This window comes from Lepidothrix coronata, unplaced genomic scaffold, assembly GCF_001604755.1.
Source record: "Lepidothrix coronata isolate B3197 unplaced genomic scaffold, Lepidothrix_coronata-1.0 Scaffold1, whole genome shotgun sequence".
Classification (NCBI taxonomy): domain Eukaryota; kingdom Metazoa; phylum Chordata; class Aves; order Passeriformes; family Pipridae; genus Lepidothrix; species Lepidothrix coronata.
Window position 1 is genome coordinate 629,589 of NW_016690181.1, and position 17,252 is coordinate 646,840.

General features: G+C 37.8%; 1 protein-coding gene across 5 annotated transcripts in view; it reads right to left on the reverse strand.

The window, feature by feature from the left end:
- The window catches only part of NUMB (NUMB, endocytic adaptor protein), a 90,923-nt gene that overhangs the window by 68,599 nt on the left and 5,072 nt on the right, over nucleotides 1-17,252 (reverse strand). The window contains exon 1 of one of the 5 annotated variants that reach the window (XM_017808903.1): nucleotides 16,738-16,758. The exons of 2 other annotated variants lie outside the window; for them this stretch is intronic. The gene's annotated coding sequence lies outside the window, so the exon portion shown is untranslated. Of the gene's footprint in view, nucleotides 1-6,288; nucleotides 6,373-16,737; nucleotides 16,759-17,252 lie in introns of those variants that run through there. 2 more of the 5 variants (XM_017808893.1, XM_017808873.1) reach the window with 2 other exon arrangements.

Genomic DNA, 17,252 nt, shown 5'->3' on the forward strand with positions numbered 1-17,252 from the left:
TTTCAGCCTGGGCTTCTCTCTCCACGGGCCTACAGGTCCTGCAAGGAGCCTGCTCCAGCACAGGCTTCTCACAGGGTCACAGTCTCCTTTGGGCATCCACCTGCTCCAGCATGGAGTTCTCCAGGGTCTGCAAGTGGGCATCTGCTTAACCTTGGACCTCCAAGCGCCGCAGGGTCACAGCTGCCTCCCCATGGTCTTCACCACAGGCTGCAGGGGAATCTCTGCTCCAGCACTTGGGGCATCTCCTGCCCCTCTTTCTTCATTGACCTTGGTGACTGCAAAATTGCTTCTCTCATATTCTCACTCCTCTCTGTCTGCAATTGTTCCCTCGCAGTAACTTCTTTCCCTTCTTAAATTTGTTATCCCAGAGGTACTACCACCATTGTTCTGGTGGGTCTGCCTTGGAGCCAGCTGGCATTGGCCCTGTTGGACACGGGAAAAGCTTCCAGCAACTTCTCATATCCCACGAACAAAACCTTGCCATGCAAACCCAATACATTATTGCATAAAATTTGAAGACGCCATAAAAAAGGAAAACTAGTATTATTATTTATGCTCCATTTTTAGATATCCTTGGCTATAAAGAGTCAGCTTCGCCCCCCTAACCCTCCCACCCCTCCATTTCTCTCTTCTCAACTCAGAGACATAATTCTTTAGCCTTAGATGTAAAACATCACAGAGAAATATCTTTAAAGTTAAATATTACTAGCTTTATTTAAAACACTTATATAAATATTAGTCCTGAACGACTTTATTATGCATTTAAAGGAGAGTGTTACTTTTTATAGACTTTTTTATTTTGATAAATTAAATAAATAAAAAGTGGGCTGCAGATGAATCAAGCTTTTTAATTCATCTGTGTCTATATATAAACAGAGGCAAAGCAGAAGAGTTACTCTCTGTTTGTTTTAGAAATAACCACATATGTAGCATTCCAAGCCTGTTCATAAAAGATCTTCTGTGTGCAGCATGTGGAGCCACTTTTGAACCTTGATAATGGGGTTTTACATACAACAGGCTTGAAAGAATCCTTCGAAGTGTCAACTCATGGCAAGTAGATATTTTCAGCTACAGTACAAGGGGCATTCAATAGGTTTGATGATGGAAAGTTCTTACCATACTAACACACAAATTACAGGTTTCTGCTGTTCTTCCAAATTCAGCCAACAGAGACCAAGATTTCTGAGAAACCACAGACCAAGTTAATACTTGCTAAAAATAGAACATGACAGTAGCTTCAATCATGCTATCATACACTTCTTGTGATAACATGACATTTGCTGGGTTTTTTTCTTACAGTTAACTCACTGTCATCTTTCGTAATAGCCTGCTCTCAATGGAGAAAAGATGATAGAGAAACACACATGGAGAAGGCACGATGAGCTTACACAACAGACGTTTCTCAGCTCTGCCAGGTATTAGCTACAAAAGTCTGGGCAGTTAATTCCCTACTGCCTGATTCTACAGTTTAACTATATTTGGTTTTATTTAAATAAGATGATGAAGTTTTTTAATTTTGTGTATTTCTGTAGTCTGAATTTGTGGTAACAGTTTAGTTTTACATCAAATCCAAACTCAAGTTAGTGTCGTTAGTGTCAGAAATCTTTATGCATATCATATTTCTCTCTCTTCAATATCAGATTGAGAAAGACAAAAACTTTTGAGTGGGAGGGAGCAAGAGAAAAAGGGAGGAATGTATCAGCTTGCCAAAAATGTGCCACAGCCTCTACAATACAGTGTTAATAATTTTGCCTAATACAAATGCAATAAAGTTCAGCATTTCATATCCAGAGTCAATCCTTTTCCTATTACTGGACAAAAGCCACCATAGACTTTTTTTTTTATTTTAAGAATGACTCATTTTACTATTCCTTTAAAGTGAAGGTTGCCATCTGAGGTTTCCAAAATTTTTCAAAAACTGCTTTCACATGTATGGAACAAACTATTATTTTAAAGACTCTGGATTGCTGTTTCTGGCTTTATTTCCAAAAGTTTGGACAGCATTTTGCACTAAAAAAAGCAGTGAAGTACAATAGGTTTTTCAACTTCTTTGGAAAAGTGAGCATAATACAATACTGGATTCCATCTTCCTGAGAGTCACTTTAAGAGAAGTTAATTTAAACAACTTAAAGTAGACTAATATGAAGCATATACTATGCCTAATTTGGAGTACATATAAACCAGTTCATATCTGGTAAAGAGGAAAGGGCAGGTTTTTACTTGCACAGTTCAGCCACAGAATTTCACTGTAGAAATATTTGATTTTATACCCTGCTTTTTATACTGTTAGTCCTACTATGTTCAGATAATAAAATACTTTTAGAAGGAACACTCTAGAGATTCTAATGTTTGCTTCCCATCTTGGAAGCTCTTGCAATGTCCATACTACCTATTCAGTAAATAATGGAAGGGCTGCTAAGCTCATTTGTAACCCATGGTTTCTTACATTACTAATTTGAGAATTAATCAGATCATATAGTAATACAGCAACGAAATCTTTCTTTTCTCTCTACTCAGAAATCTCCAGACCTCCATAATACAAATATTTAACAAATAAAGAATGAAGTGCAATCTCACTATTTCACTCATAAGCTCTAAGCTTCTGTCACAAGAATCACCACAATCACAAACTAACCCCTACCAGCATGATTTCAGAGTTAAATAAAGGCATATAAACCCCATAAAATTTATCTGCATAATCTTAATTTCAAGTGGGTTAAATGTTTACCTTTGTGATTAACAGGTAAATAGGAGCCCACCAGGGAAAGAAGAAGATGCTTCTAATTTCTATTTGCATACAGCAGAGATTAGCATGAGGCTTAATACTGCTAGTATTGTACTTATGCTTGAGAAGAAGAATATTTAACAGTAAAATCTGTGAGTATCAGAAACTGACAAATTCAGAGGCAACAACAAATGATCAATTCCTTCCAACTGTGAATTTATTTCAATATGGATTATGACAAGTCAAACATAAGATCATAGATAGACAAAAAGGAATATAAGCTAAATTTCCATCACAGAGGCTATCTTGGATTCTACTTATGCCAGTAAGAAAGTGAGAGATAGGTCAATACCTGTTGCTGCAAGAAGAAATGACCTCAGAACATATGGGCAGGGAAAGTCCACTGGCAGTCCACTCAGCATGTCTCCCCATTTATCACTAAGTATCACCTACAGTTCAGGAGCCCATATTTTAAGATAAGCTCATCCCACTCCCACACATACATGAAAACTGAGTTCTTATACTCTACTTAATTGACTTCTGAAATATATAACAGAAAATTAAGCAACAACTAGATCGTAATCTAAATGACAAAGACTTCAAACTTCTTTTCATCTTTTGCTTTTTTCCCACTAGATCAAGTAGTTGGGATTTAATATTAGGCTAATATTTGTAGCATACTTTTAGCCACTGGAATAATTTGCCAAGGCATATGAGGAGAAAGCAACATTTGAAGTTTTAAAAAAATATGCAGATGTGATTTACAGCATAAGGTATAATTCAAACAAAACACAGCCCTGCTGCTTTAGGTCTACTTTGTGTAAGTATTTATCACAGACAGACACCAAAAGAAACTGTATTGCTTCTAATTTCTAACTATAAAATAATTTGACCTAGTAAAAGATTTGCCATTAGACTACATTGGTGTAGTTCAAAATGGGGTCTCTAAAAAAAAAAAAAAAACCACAATGAAGAAAACAAGAGAGTCAACATAAGCCTTACCTAAACACCAAGAAGTTAAATGTGGAAAGAGCGGATAACTGCATGCCAGAGATGAGACTGGTTGCATTTTAAAGGTTTCATGTTTCTCTCTTTAAAAAAAGGGAGGTGCTGGAGTCATGAGGGTGAGTAGGGATCCAGGCCAAGATACTAGGTGCCCAGTCCCTAGTGCCTGTAGGCCCAATGAGCTCACATGGTATGCCTTCATTTAAGCTAACACAAATTGTCTAAAGAGAAGAATTGTTAAGGAGTGTTTAGACAATAAGAATTAGACAAAAATTTCAGTACTACGATGGACCAAGTTCATTAATGACAACTACCCAAAGATACCTGGACTGCCTAGATAAGCCCATGTACCCATAGGGTATCAGAGTCCTTACCTCAGACAACAAGGAAACTCTGTACCTTGTTATCTTGACAGGGAATTTCATAAAGGCCAGTACTTGGGGTGTGTTTGGCACAGGCAAAGGCCAAAAACATAACAAGCTCAGTACCTGCACCTTAAACTAAATCACAAACTATAAAGGAGGGGGTCAGTTAGATAACATTTTGACAGAATAGTACTCCAGATCCCAGAAAGCACTTAATTTAAACAGAACTCTGTCTGTGACTCAAACCCTGGACTAAGACACACTTCTCTAAAGTCTAAGCATTTGTCTTCACTATTGTTTTGGTTTTCTCTTTTTTTTTTTAATGTTTTAGATACTCAGAGTACACTAGGAACAAAACCTGTTCAACTTGGAACTTCATCGTTAAGTATAATTAAGGCATCATAACACAAAGCATTGAGAAAAGGTAAACTGCAATATTGCCAATTGCAGGAATTGTTTCAATAGACCTGTATAAACTATTCAGAGTGAAACAGTAAATGCTTAATTCTGTCTTTGCTTGTTTAGTTTGTGACTGTATTAACAACAACAGTTTTTCCTAATACTAATAGTTTTTCTACTAGATAGACTTCAAGGACTAAATTTAAAACACATTACGTCAATTACTAAACTGCATTTCACAATTTCTTTTGGATTTTGGCAACATCTCCCCCAGTTATTAGAGCAAACCTTTGAAAGACTCAAACTTACTCTCATACTGAGAGTTTCAAAGAAATTGATGTCTGCCTTTATTCAAACAACTAAAGAAGAAAAGCAGAAAAGACTGCTTAAATACAGATGTAAGAGAACATTTGTACCTAACTGAACTTGGTACTTTTTATTAACAATTACTAGGCCTTATCTTAGTCCTGTTTCATTTGAATACACATTTTCAAGAACACCCATCTTAACAAAGGGAATGAAACCTGTGAGAAATTCAGCCTTTTCTGTTCTCAACACCTAAATTGCCTTCAAGTTTGAGAGCACAATAGAAGAGATAATGAATAAATACAACCCCTTTCCCACCTTACTGGTCAAGTATGTCTCTACTACCTTTACAGATTACCTTTCTGTGAAGAAAAAAATCGCCTTCACAACCAGTTACTCCAAAAGCAGAGATCCTACTTTGCAAGTCTGCATGTTTTAGACTCAAATTCTACTGATAAATTTACCTTTTGCAGAATTTTTTTTTCCAACAGTGCCAGACGTAAGGATACCAAATAACAAACTGCTTCAGTATCACCACATTACCCAATTTCCAGACATATATATTCTTTTCACTATATAGCTATTATTTTTATTTTAAGTTCTATTTTGTGACTGAAAGATGTACTAAGAATAATACAGAAGACTAATATAAAGCTTATGTAGAGATGGAGACATCATGTTTGTTTGGTAGCAGTATTAAGACAAATAATGACCTCTAAAATTACCTTACTCATTCAAAAAGCAAGCCCTTTTCTTAAAAGTTGATGTTACCAGTTGTTAACAGGTTAACTTCTCAGTGCTTCTAAATTTTTTGGGGGGAGCATCAGCTTGCTTTCAGCCTCCTACAGTCAGAACTAAAAAAACCCACCACATACCCTTTAGGCATTGTCAATCGGCACTTCTGGTTCACACTGCCATCATCCCAGTAGAGCTGAGGCTCAAGAGAAAAACTGGAAATGGCCATTTTTCCATCTCTACTGTTACCAACTGACCCAAGATTGTCTCTTAGCAACCAGGCTGAAATTGCCTTTAGAAGAAGAATTCCTACAGACACTTCTTCATATTTTAAGTCCTGCTAGTTGAAAAACATTAGCCATTTTCAGTCATAGTTATTTTCCATCTTACCCAGCATTTAAGAATTATGTTGTCTGCTTCAGTGGATATATCTTCACTCTCAGCAAAGCCAGTCACAGAGGATTTCTGGGTGTTTAAGTCTATGTATTTTAACACAAATTCTAATTGTTAGATTAATCTAACACTGCTGAATTTGTGAGCCTGAAAAGCTTCAGTTGGCATGACTGAACTAACTGCAAAATGAAATTACAGACTTATGACTTGTCATAACCGTGAGATCTTTCCCCCACTTTCATATCCAAATTTGATTTTAAAAGAATCATAGCAGACCTTCTGGCTCCAGCATCCATAAAGAGAAAAAAACCCAACACACAAGCTTTGCAAGTCACCCCTATTTAAAGAGATGGTCCTCACCTTGTACTTAAAACCTCTAATTACTTAATTTCTTGTATATCTTTTCTCTCCTTGAAGTATACCCTTTTTGTCTTTAGGAACTCCTGTATTTTTTAACCCCTGAGGAAAAAAAAAAAAAAAGAAAAAACTTAAATAAGACCATGGGAGGAAGAAAAAAACACTTGTCCTACACCTGCCTCGTTGCTTACGTTAACGTTGCGTGGGACCTGAGAGCCACCAGGCAGAATCCACCTTGAACAGCAAGAGTTTTAAAGCAACACATACCTTTGCTCATGCTGCGAGTACTTCTTTGGTGTAGACACCATTATCTCTGTGCTAATAAAACAAACCACTTCATTGGAAAATAACTGTGCACTGACTTTTCTTCCAACGCTTTTGAAGGAAGATCTTCGCTTGCGCAATTTAGTCAATTTAGTCAGAGCCTGCAGGTCAGCAATTGCTCTGAAACCAGAATCTGATCTTTGACCTACAGCAGCAACAGGCAGTAAAGTCCTCCTGAAAACACTCACGGGACTGAGAGGAAGGGTGTTGATCTAAATGCACAAGAGCTGGAAACCATACCCAGGTAAAATCTTCCTCTTAAGCTCTGCCTGCTTTGAGCAGGCATGGCACATGCAGAAATAACTATGAAATGTTGTTTCATCTACTCAGTATGAAAATGTGCCTTTCCAGGATAAGATCTGTCCTTTCAAGTTTTCTATAAGTTTTAAGCTTTCCCACTTGAAGAATAATGGGAAACCAGGTTTGACAAGAAGAAAATTGATTTTATTCATGATCAAGTTTTATGAAACAAGTAGGAAAAAAACCTTTCAGTATCAATTATAAAAAGGAGGACTTCATGCAGACTATTTCAGAATCAAACAAAAGCTGCTCTCCAAAAGCCTCACATGGTTTTTCCATTAATATGCAGTCTCACTTTGAACTCTCAGCCATTTTCATACTTCAATTTCTGTTAAACTCTTCACTTTGAAGCAAACCTGTTCACATTTATAGCCAAGAGCTTGTTCGTAGAGAAGTTGCATCGGAACAGTTGCAAAGTCAGAATCTGAAATAACTGCTATTCAGAATTAAACCAGCTGAACAAAGCTAGCTAGACTGAAGGCAACTCACTAAAGACAATTCATTCTCACTATATAATTTGAGAAAATCAAATTAGTTGCATAAGTAATCATTTCAGGAGGCAGTGTCAACTAATAACTTGGATTATTAATCACTTTCATTACCCTAACATGTCCTCTGTATTAAACAGTGCTCAAATGCAAACATTATTTATAGTTTTCCTCAGGCTTAGACTGCTCTGCAGCTCTCTTCCTAAGGTATATCTGTAGGACTGTGTCCATGCCTAAACACAAGTCTCACATTAGATTTCAGGCAGCCCACTCTGACACCTGTCAGAACACAGAACCTGTGCTCATGTACAAGCTACTGCACACAGATGAAGGCATCAAGGAATCTTAAAAAAAAAAAAAATTAAAAAAACCCAAAACTGTTTCAGAAAACAATGCAAGAGTTGCTTGCCAAATTTAGAAGGAATTTTGATCTTAGGCTCCAGCGAAACGGGGACAAAATACCTGATGCTGCTTTGCTTGGCACAGATAAAGCCTCTGACTTTAAAAATCTGAATGCCTGTCTATACATAAATTACTAGAACAACTGGTAGAGGTTTCCTAGAAATACCAGAACATCCATTTTTGAAGACAGCATAATACAAATAACCCCTCACTTCTTTAGGCATAAAAATAAGAGTTGCTCAACACACACACGCAGCTCATTGAATCAGCTTCAGAACATTAACACCCGGGAGACCTGACAACTCCATTCGGCAAAAAGTTAAACAGTTATGTTGGGAAGCTTTGGGCAAAATTAATTTTCATAAAATCAAAGCATACATAACCCCCCTAAGATTTTTCTAGATCAGCTGTCCTCATCACAGAACTAAACAAACTGGGAAGCAACATGTTTCAAACTCTGCTATTTTACTGCCTATTTAAAGTCAGACTTGCACACAGCAAAGCTCAATCACCATTCTTTAGAGAAACGGGAGACTTCAGAATAAGAGTTGGAAAATTCCATAGAAATGGTAAGGATAAAGTATGAAGTATAGCTGAACAAACACAGCAGGCATTTTTACCAAGGAAGCAGACCAAAGTGTACTTAATATTCAGCTTCTTCTCCCAGATTATATGCAATGTGCAAGTTTACTTCAAAATAACTTTTAAAAACAGCAATTACTTGTCCTTTATCATTACAGAAAAGTTGGCTGGAGCAGACTGAAATTAAACACTTCCTCCTATCCAAATAAATTTTCCTGAGTCTATAATCATAAAGCATTTCTTTCATGGCTAAAATTCTTTAGCTCTTCCATAAATACAAGGTGTTTACCTCCCTATTAACTGGTCCATGTGATGAATTTTCCAACTTAATTGAACTCACCTATACTTCAGGTTTCCTTGCACAGGCTACTTAGAGCTAATAATTATTTTTTTTCTAAAAACTCTGTATTCTTCGCAGACTTTAAGGACTAATAGCCTGACAATCAACTACAATGTTACCAGATGTGTGTACTTGGTACTGCTACAGCCTTTTGCTAGAAAGGTGTTAGTTAACATTAAAGGTACTGACCTGATGCTTCACTTACACAAAACCTGTAACAGGTTAGATAATAGTGAATTGATAATTCCACTTATTTAACAAGTGAAATATGGAATTTTACAGATTGTACTGAACAGTTAAGGCAAGTGGCTGCATCTGCGCTCCCCGGTGCCTCAGGGTTACAAGCAAAGAAATACAACACAGCCTTTCTGAAGCAAGAGTTGATCCAATGAAGACATTTCAGAAACTAACATATAAATGCTTATTTCCATTAGAGCATCTGTCTCAAAAAAATCAATGCTCAGAGCTCTCTGTAAGAGGTGACTCCTGAAATAAGGTTTCATAGGCAGACAGCGCAGACAAGAGCTGCTTCTTCCTTCCCCTGAGAGGCAGAAAGAGCAGTCAGCAGTGGGGTAAGATGAAAACAGACATTAAGGGACCACAAGGAACACCCACTGTCCTCTCACAGCCTAAAGTTTGCTATTGCTCAAGGTTCAGTGTAAGTGAAGTTCCCTAATGGACATGTTCTCATGCAAGCCCAGCACTTGTTCCATCCAATCAACCCAGCTACAGCACCACCACTTCCCACATAACAACAACCCACCTGCCATTGGACCAAGCTGCCCTCATTTAAAGCAAAAAAAATCACACGTACCAAGCAAGAGTGTTACATGCATACGCTTAGGAGAGGAAAAAAAAAAAGCACCCATAGTCACCAAGTCAGTCACAACTTCCATCAGCCTCTCCTCCTTCAGAAGGGGCCCTCACAACTGGGCTGGAAGGCCATGTTTGCCCTTAGCCCACCTCTCTAGTCCACTATATTCTTTATTACTTTTTCTTAGAACCAAGAACATTTTCAAAGTGATGACATAAAACACTTTCCCCTCAAAAAAAGTTGAAACACTGTACTTGTCCAAGAGCAACTACTTTTTTGTTTACCACCTGTGCAACTTGTCCTCTCAAAACACACAAACAACTTTTTTTGCTCCCCTATCATCTCAAAAATCATCAACATGCCACTTCCACATGGAAACTAAGATAGGATAAACTATCTGTAAATTATCTTCTCTATTCCCTGCACTGGAGAACCTAAACTATGATTCCTTCACATTTAAAACCAGGTTGCAGGAGGTGGCTGTACCAACACAACTGCCCATTGCTTCCCCCAGTTCCCATTCTCCCTTACATCAGCATTTACCAGACCACTTGGAGACAATCTAGCTCACCACAGCAGCAGAAAATACTTTTTGCTGGTTTCATTGAATGATTACAGTTTATGAAAAAGTCAAATACCAAAGATGCAGCAGAAACACACAACAGACAGTGAGAACATTTCTTCCAGTGGCAGCAGTGGGGTTAAGAATGCATTAGATATCAAGGGCCACCCTTAGACATCCTCAGTAGTGTCATTACCAGGATCAAAAATACTTGTTAGTGAACACGACTTGCTTGGGAAACAGATTTTTGAGTTAACAGGCCTTGTTTGTTTCTCTGAATGTGATAACACTGCCTAGGAGTAACATCTAGCACCTCCTTCAGAGGTATCTTAGAAGGAATAACCCATTAACCATAGAAATGTTTTAAACTTCCAAAGAGGCTTACAAGTATAAATCCCAAGGGTTATAAGCTAGAAAGTAAGAGGACTTGAGTCTAGACTTTTATTTGCTATGCTGAGCAGTACTACTCTTTCTTTTCAATGAGATTCTCCCATTCCTAACTTTCCACCATGCACCACACTCAGGAGAACCAAACCATGATTCGCAGCTTGGAGCCTGGCCTGCCAAGAACTTAAACTTTAATGTTGAAAAATTTAAGTCTTCTGGATTTAACACCAAATAACCTATCAGTGACTAGATCTGTAGAACAAAATTAGAATTAAGCCAGATCTTACAAGTTTGCTTTTCACTATAAGAACCTGCACCTTTTGCCTTGAATTTTCTATGGGAGAAGGGTAAGGAAAATAAGAAAATAAATAAAAAACCAAAAAAGAATAGAAAAGAAAAAATCAGAGAATCCATGAACCTGCTTCTTCTTTAACAAACTTGTGCTGCACTATGGAACATGGTTTGCAAAATCAGCAAAGAATTCGCAATTTTCTTCCACATCCTTTACTTCCTGTGAACCACAAGAATTCTATTTTGAATGAGTCTTTCACACTGGATTTACTTCACTGATTTCACAGAATCATACAATCTGCTACTGTTCTGCCTCTCCCCCTTCCTGCTAATCTGAATTTCTGATATTCAGACATTCCATTAGTCACAGTTAAAAGAAATGTTCCTACCTGCTTAAAGACCACTACATAGTGATCTGTACTTACTACAGAATAAAGGAGAATTTTAAGCATATTAAACTATTCTGATCACCTTTCAGACAAACCCTGAGTGATATTTCTATTCCCAAATAGATAAGTCATGAAAACCTTAAATGAAAGTGAAGTACTTCCCTAACTTTGCTCTGGACAAGACTGAGAGTAATGAAATACGTTACAGTCTAAACAGTAACCATCTCACACATTTTCCATGCATCTGAACTTAAGTGATCCCAACTTCAATACAAAATTATATATAATGTCAGAAATAATATACATTAATGACAGTGCTCTTAGTTAAGTCCTTTACAAATGTTATTGGGACTAAAGACCTGTGGGGAGGGTATGGGGACATGATTTCTTATCTTCAGGAAAATAAAAACAACTTCTAAATTGCATGAAAGAATTAGCATTAAAACCCAGGAACTTCTGTAACCCAGTTCCAAACTTAAAACAGCAGATAATGAAGTCCCCAAAGCAAACACAGAATTATGCCATACCTAATTTAATAGAGCAGTGCAGCTTTCTTGAACACCTACACATAAATGAGACTGATTTTCATACACTCCATACCAGGATTACTAAGGGAACATTACCTTTCTCTTTCCTTTTCTTTTTTTTTTTTTTCAAACTGACACCTGATATGGCAACTATTATGTGTTTGTTTTTAAAAGATGAAAACACAGAATGTGGTGCTTCTGAGAAAAAAATAATAAAATGAAAAAAAAAACAACCAAGACCATCCCTGCTACTTCCCTAAACTAATCACTGTCTTCAATCATGACAAGGTGCCTAAATGAAGCAAAAGCTAAGGATTACCAGAATTCAACAAATTCATTGCTTAGATCTTAAGAGTTATTAAGTCCTGAGTGGAAGGGCTATTCACAGTTCCATGTAAACAGCTATGGACAGAAGCAATTCCCAAAGTATTTCACACTGGTACCATTTCCAACTTTCTGAAAAGAGAATATCCCAAAAATTAGGCCTGCAGCTTGAGAGCCCTGCCAGCCATACATGCTTTACAAATACTGCACCACATGGTAAACCAAGGAAAGTGCAGTATAAAACCACAACTTTTGGTCATGACCTGCTGGCGACATCCACAAATGCCACAAAAGATATCTGAAAGCAAGTTCTGGAAGATGGAATTAATGCTAACCTGAACTTCAAACTACGACAGCTATAGACATTTTACACCTACCACAGAACAGCAGCCCAGGATTTGGGGGTGATACAACACAAGACCGGCAGATGCCAGTCCCTTTCCACTGAAGAAACTGGGACAGCAATTCACAGAAGATTGATCTAGTATCTCTGCACAGAACTAGACCAGATGCAATGCCATCTCAAATAGAGAAGTCAACAAATCATTAGCTATGTCATGAATATAAAGGCAAACCTAGTTGCAACTTATCAGTTTTTAGACAATATGTCTCACAGCAGAAAGATGCACATTAGAAAGTCGAAAGACTGTCTCTCAAAGAGAAAAGGAAGCTTATGCAGAATTTACTTAGACCAAACACTGAAGCAGTACACTGAACAATAAGTAACCGTTTACATAAAAGCCACATTAAGACTGAAGTAAGCATGTTTGTACCTTTCTAGACGTAACTGGAGCCAGAGACAATGTGTGAAGGGGAACAAAATAAGCAATCCCATAGCCTAGCTCTGTAAAAGAAATGCTTTCTATTCTTTGTAGAAAATCTGAAAGAAGGAAGATTTTGGGACTACTTTTTTTTTCTCTCTAAGGTAACATTATTAGCATCGTTACAAGATAAACTATCTTCAAAATCACCTCATTAATCACTTTATCATTTGCCTACATTTTGCCCACACTAATTGGTTCCATTTCCCACTTGATCTAATGCCACAAAAAACAAGACATCCATTCAGTTAATATTCTTGTGGTTAGAGGGCTGCACAGCCCTCACTTGCAGAAACCTCTGCTTCTGGGGCCATTATGCAGGGGGACAGAACTAAGTCTGGCCACCAGACTGTGACGTGCTATATGGAGAGCAAGAGCTAAGGCAGTGAGCAGAACAGCTGGTTTAGATAAAATCTTAGCGTCTACCAGAAGCAGACAGCAAGACAATGTGGTAGCAGTCAGGAGATCTGCCATCACTGATGGATTTGAGATGTGTTCTCCTCTCTGAAACTTAGATCCTATGACAAGATGATCAGCGTTAGGCTGCTCACAAAACTAGACCTACAGATGCCTCTCTACCGAAAAAGCATGGAGCCAACATCACCTGTGCCACAGAAATCACTTATAGATCTAGAAGAAACACCAGTGAAGAGCTCCTGAATGAATAACCTTCACCTCAGGTGGGATCTTTTGAGGGTGAGTAAGGCAGGCAGGACCACTTCCAAAACATGCTAGCTCACAGTTTCATTAGCCGAATGCACCGGATCCATGTCACTTCCTTTTAGCAACAACACAGCCCCTCTGTTCATCCTCCTCCACCCAAAGCTTCAGGGCTAGTGTTTGCAAAAGTGGAAACAGGGAACTGACCCTGCTGAAAACAAACCTGGAAAAGGGAAATTTTTTTATTGTTTATTCAATTCAAGAACAGAATATACAATCCTGGGATGCTAAACAGCAATTCAGAAGTGCAAGAAGCTTAGCTCTCATCAGGCAAAACTGGAGATAAGTCACGATCCAGCATCTCAGACAACTCCAGGATACATCATACTTCAAAAACGTTTCTCACCTCTGAACACCTAATTTATTTTTTTGTCTGAAATGCAGGAGATGAAAGAGAGCAACAGACCATAAAATCAACTAACTTTTTTTCCCCCAACAAATTGACAATACTCATTCAAATCAAAGCAGTACAGTACACTATTGAGAAATAAGGCACAAAAAATGAGGAATAACAAAATTAAGGCAGAATCAGATTTTCATCCTGGATTTTCTCAAAAACAACTATTTTTATCTACTTCTGTATCTTCCCTAGGATATCCACAACAAGAACAAAATTTCCACAGTTCACAGGATCTCACTGTGTTTGGTGTATTTTGACATCAGCACTGCCCATCTCAGAAGAAAGGAAGAACTGTATCTACAGTATTAGAACAGCAATTTCACAGTTAAACTAATATGTGGTAGAGATTTTTTTCTTCTCCACTTGAATGATGAACATTCTTTACACCGTATGATTTTCAGAATTGGGTCCTTACCTTCAAGTCAACAAACACTGTAGGCAGACAAACAATGCTGCCTTTTTCTAGGTTCCTGGTCTCTGCAGGGGCAAGACACTGAACACTGTGTGGGTATGACTGACTACTTTGAGAACAAACTCTCTGAATGCAAAGTAAATGATGTCCAAAGCAAGAATTAATTACACAGAGAATAACTGATTGCAACCAAGAATAAAATTGAAGTACAGGACCATGTCTGAAATGTGAGGTAATGGAAATGAATCTCTGTTATGTCATATATGTCAATAAAGGTAATTTCTGAGAAAAAAATTCTGTGTGTCTAAGAATGAGGAAAACTTTCAGATAGTACTAAGCACACACCTCTTTAAAGGGGTGTACCCTACCTCGCTAGACAGCAAAGAAATATTTATATATTTCAGCCATTCAAGTTTGTGCAAAGCCAATCTTACAAGCATTCTTTTAATGTTCTTGAATAATTACTAAAATTTCTATTGCAGTACTGAAGAAAAAATAACAGTGACCTTATTTGGAGGATAACACTCCCAGACTGTGAGTACTCCTTATGAAAATCCAAGACAAAAAAAAATTCAGGCTGGTAAAAGGCTTAGAGAAAACCTAAAAATTATCTTCGATGTACCACTGTGCCACTCCTGGGGGAGCACAGGAATTACTTAATTTAGTTACCATACCATTCATTACAGACTGGTGGAGGAGTCTCTGGGCCATCTAATCTAGTGAGTCAGAATTTGCCCACATAAAACCTGATGAAAAAATAAAAGCCACATAACACTATTACAGACATCTAAATAAAATGATAAATGATCCATATCGAATATTAGCAAGATGCATCTATTCAAAACATACCCAGCAAGTTTGACAAAGCATTCAGTGACTCTTTTATTTGCCAGCTGCCTACAGTAAATCCAACACATAGCTTATATTCTATATAAAATTAACTATGAAAAAGTTGTTATAAAAACAAGTATTTTATAGACACATTCAGAAAATATCCTAGCAAAAAGATTCAGGCCAACTGAATCACAGTCCTTCATTCCTTGCATGAGGCTGGCTTTCTGCTACCAAGCTAAGAGAAGTACACGGGGCTGCCCAATTGCTCAAAGACTGAGTGGCTTTTTACAGGCTGCTTTCTGGACATAGGAAAATCCACATACTGCATAGTAGAGAGGCGCTTTAAACTAACAAATCGCCTCTAAAAAACGAGTTCATGTTATTTTAAAAAAAGTAATCCTCATGTGTAAACAAATATGCATAGAAATGTCATTACACTATTTCAAAGCCACCCTGTGCAAATCCAATTAAAGAAAGAGCACATTATATGAGATGCTCTTCACACGGACACTGTAACCTACACAGAAATACCAAAGTTTATAGACACAAGCAAAACTGAACATTAATATTAAACTCTGATAATATTCAAGGCCTGTTAATATGAGAGTACACAATTAACCCTAACCATTAACTAGACTACTGATAATTCAACTGGGAGGGGGAGGAAAGAAACCCCAAAAATCCACTTTATCAGTAAATACCTGCTAAAATACAAAAAGCAAAACCAACATCACAGCCACTGAATCCTACGAAGTCTGGTCTATGTAAGACCTTAAACTAGACAATTCTTATATCTGGCATTTTCAGACTGAGTGAAGGAATTCGACACACAGGTGATAAGACATTTCAACTGAAATGCGATGGCTCGACATAAATGCAGACTCTGCACTGATCAGAACTACAAGGAAGAACCCAGGAACTGGGTTCCTGCTGGGCAGGAACTCCAGCCCAGCACAAAGCACTAAGCCTTGAGCAGCACCACCCAAATGGTCAATGATGGATAAATTCTTTCTCAGGCTTCCTACACCAGATTAAGCCTCACAGGCTTTTTGGAGACAGTATCACATCTCATTCTTGTAAATGAAAAATAGTCAAGAGAAAGATCATGTTAAGCAGACTTTGACAATAAAATACTCAGTCTTTAACTAAAAAAAAAAAAGTATATGTTTTACAAAGGCATATTAGTAAAGCAGGGGAAAAGACTGGAAAATTCATCTGTCCCACTGCCAAGACAAGGCAGTCACAACCCCCGGAGCACAGCCTATACAGCTCTGTAGCCCTGCAGTTACAGTAATCTGTACAAATCAAATGAGTATCAACTGTCTTTTTGTAAGAAAAAGAACACACTGCACTTTTTTTTCCACAGAATTCAGGTTATTACTTTGAGTAAGAAACAAATATTAGAGGGGAAAAAAATCAAGTCAGCAATTAAGCTTAATGGGACTATGGTATTCAGCTATTTGCTTCACATAAGCTAGTCTAGTGCTACTGAGTTCCAAAGGAAAAAAAATCCAAGAAAAAAAATAGAAGCTTACTGTTAAACTGTTTACTGTTGGAAGACAGGAACATAATTGCTTTTCCCTCATACTGTGAAAAAACAGAAATCCAACATTAGTTACTAAACAAAAGTTAGACCCAGCCTATATCAGTTGTGACCCAAGGTTCTATTTATATCATTCCTCCATATGGGGAACAAATTCCCTCCCATGTCTCCACAGATTTTTACTTCAGCAGTTGATGAATTAATGCCTTTGAAAGAAGACTATCCTCACCCAAAATCTTAAGTCAACACACAAAGATAATGGCCAGTCTTCGCGAGTGAAGATTTTGGGAAAGGTCATTAACCCTTCGAGCCTGCGCAGTGGATTTTTTAGGTGAGACCCAGCGTGCGCTGAACTGAGCCCACCCTTTAATCCTGAGGTTCATCTGCCGGGGCAGATCTCAGGACGCAGGTTTGTTTAGAGTGACCTTCTCTTAGATGGATTGCCTTACAGGGCTGACGAGCTCCATCTGCCCGGGGGGCTGGGAATCGAACCCGGGTCGCAGCGGT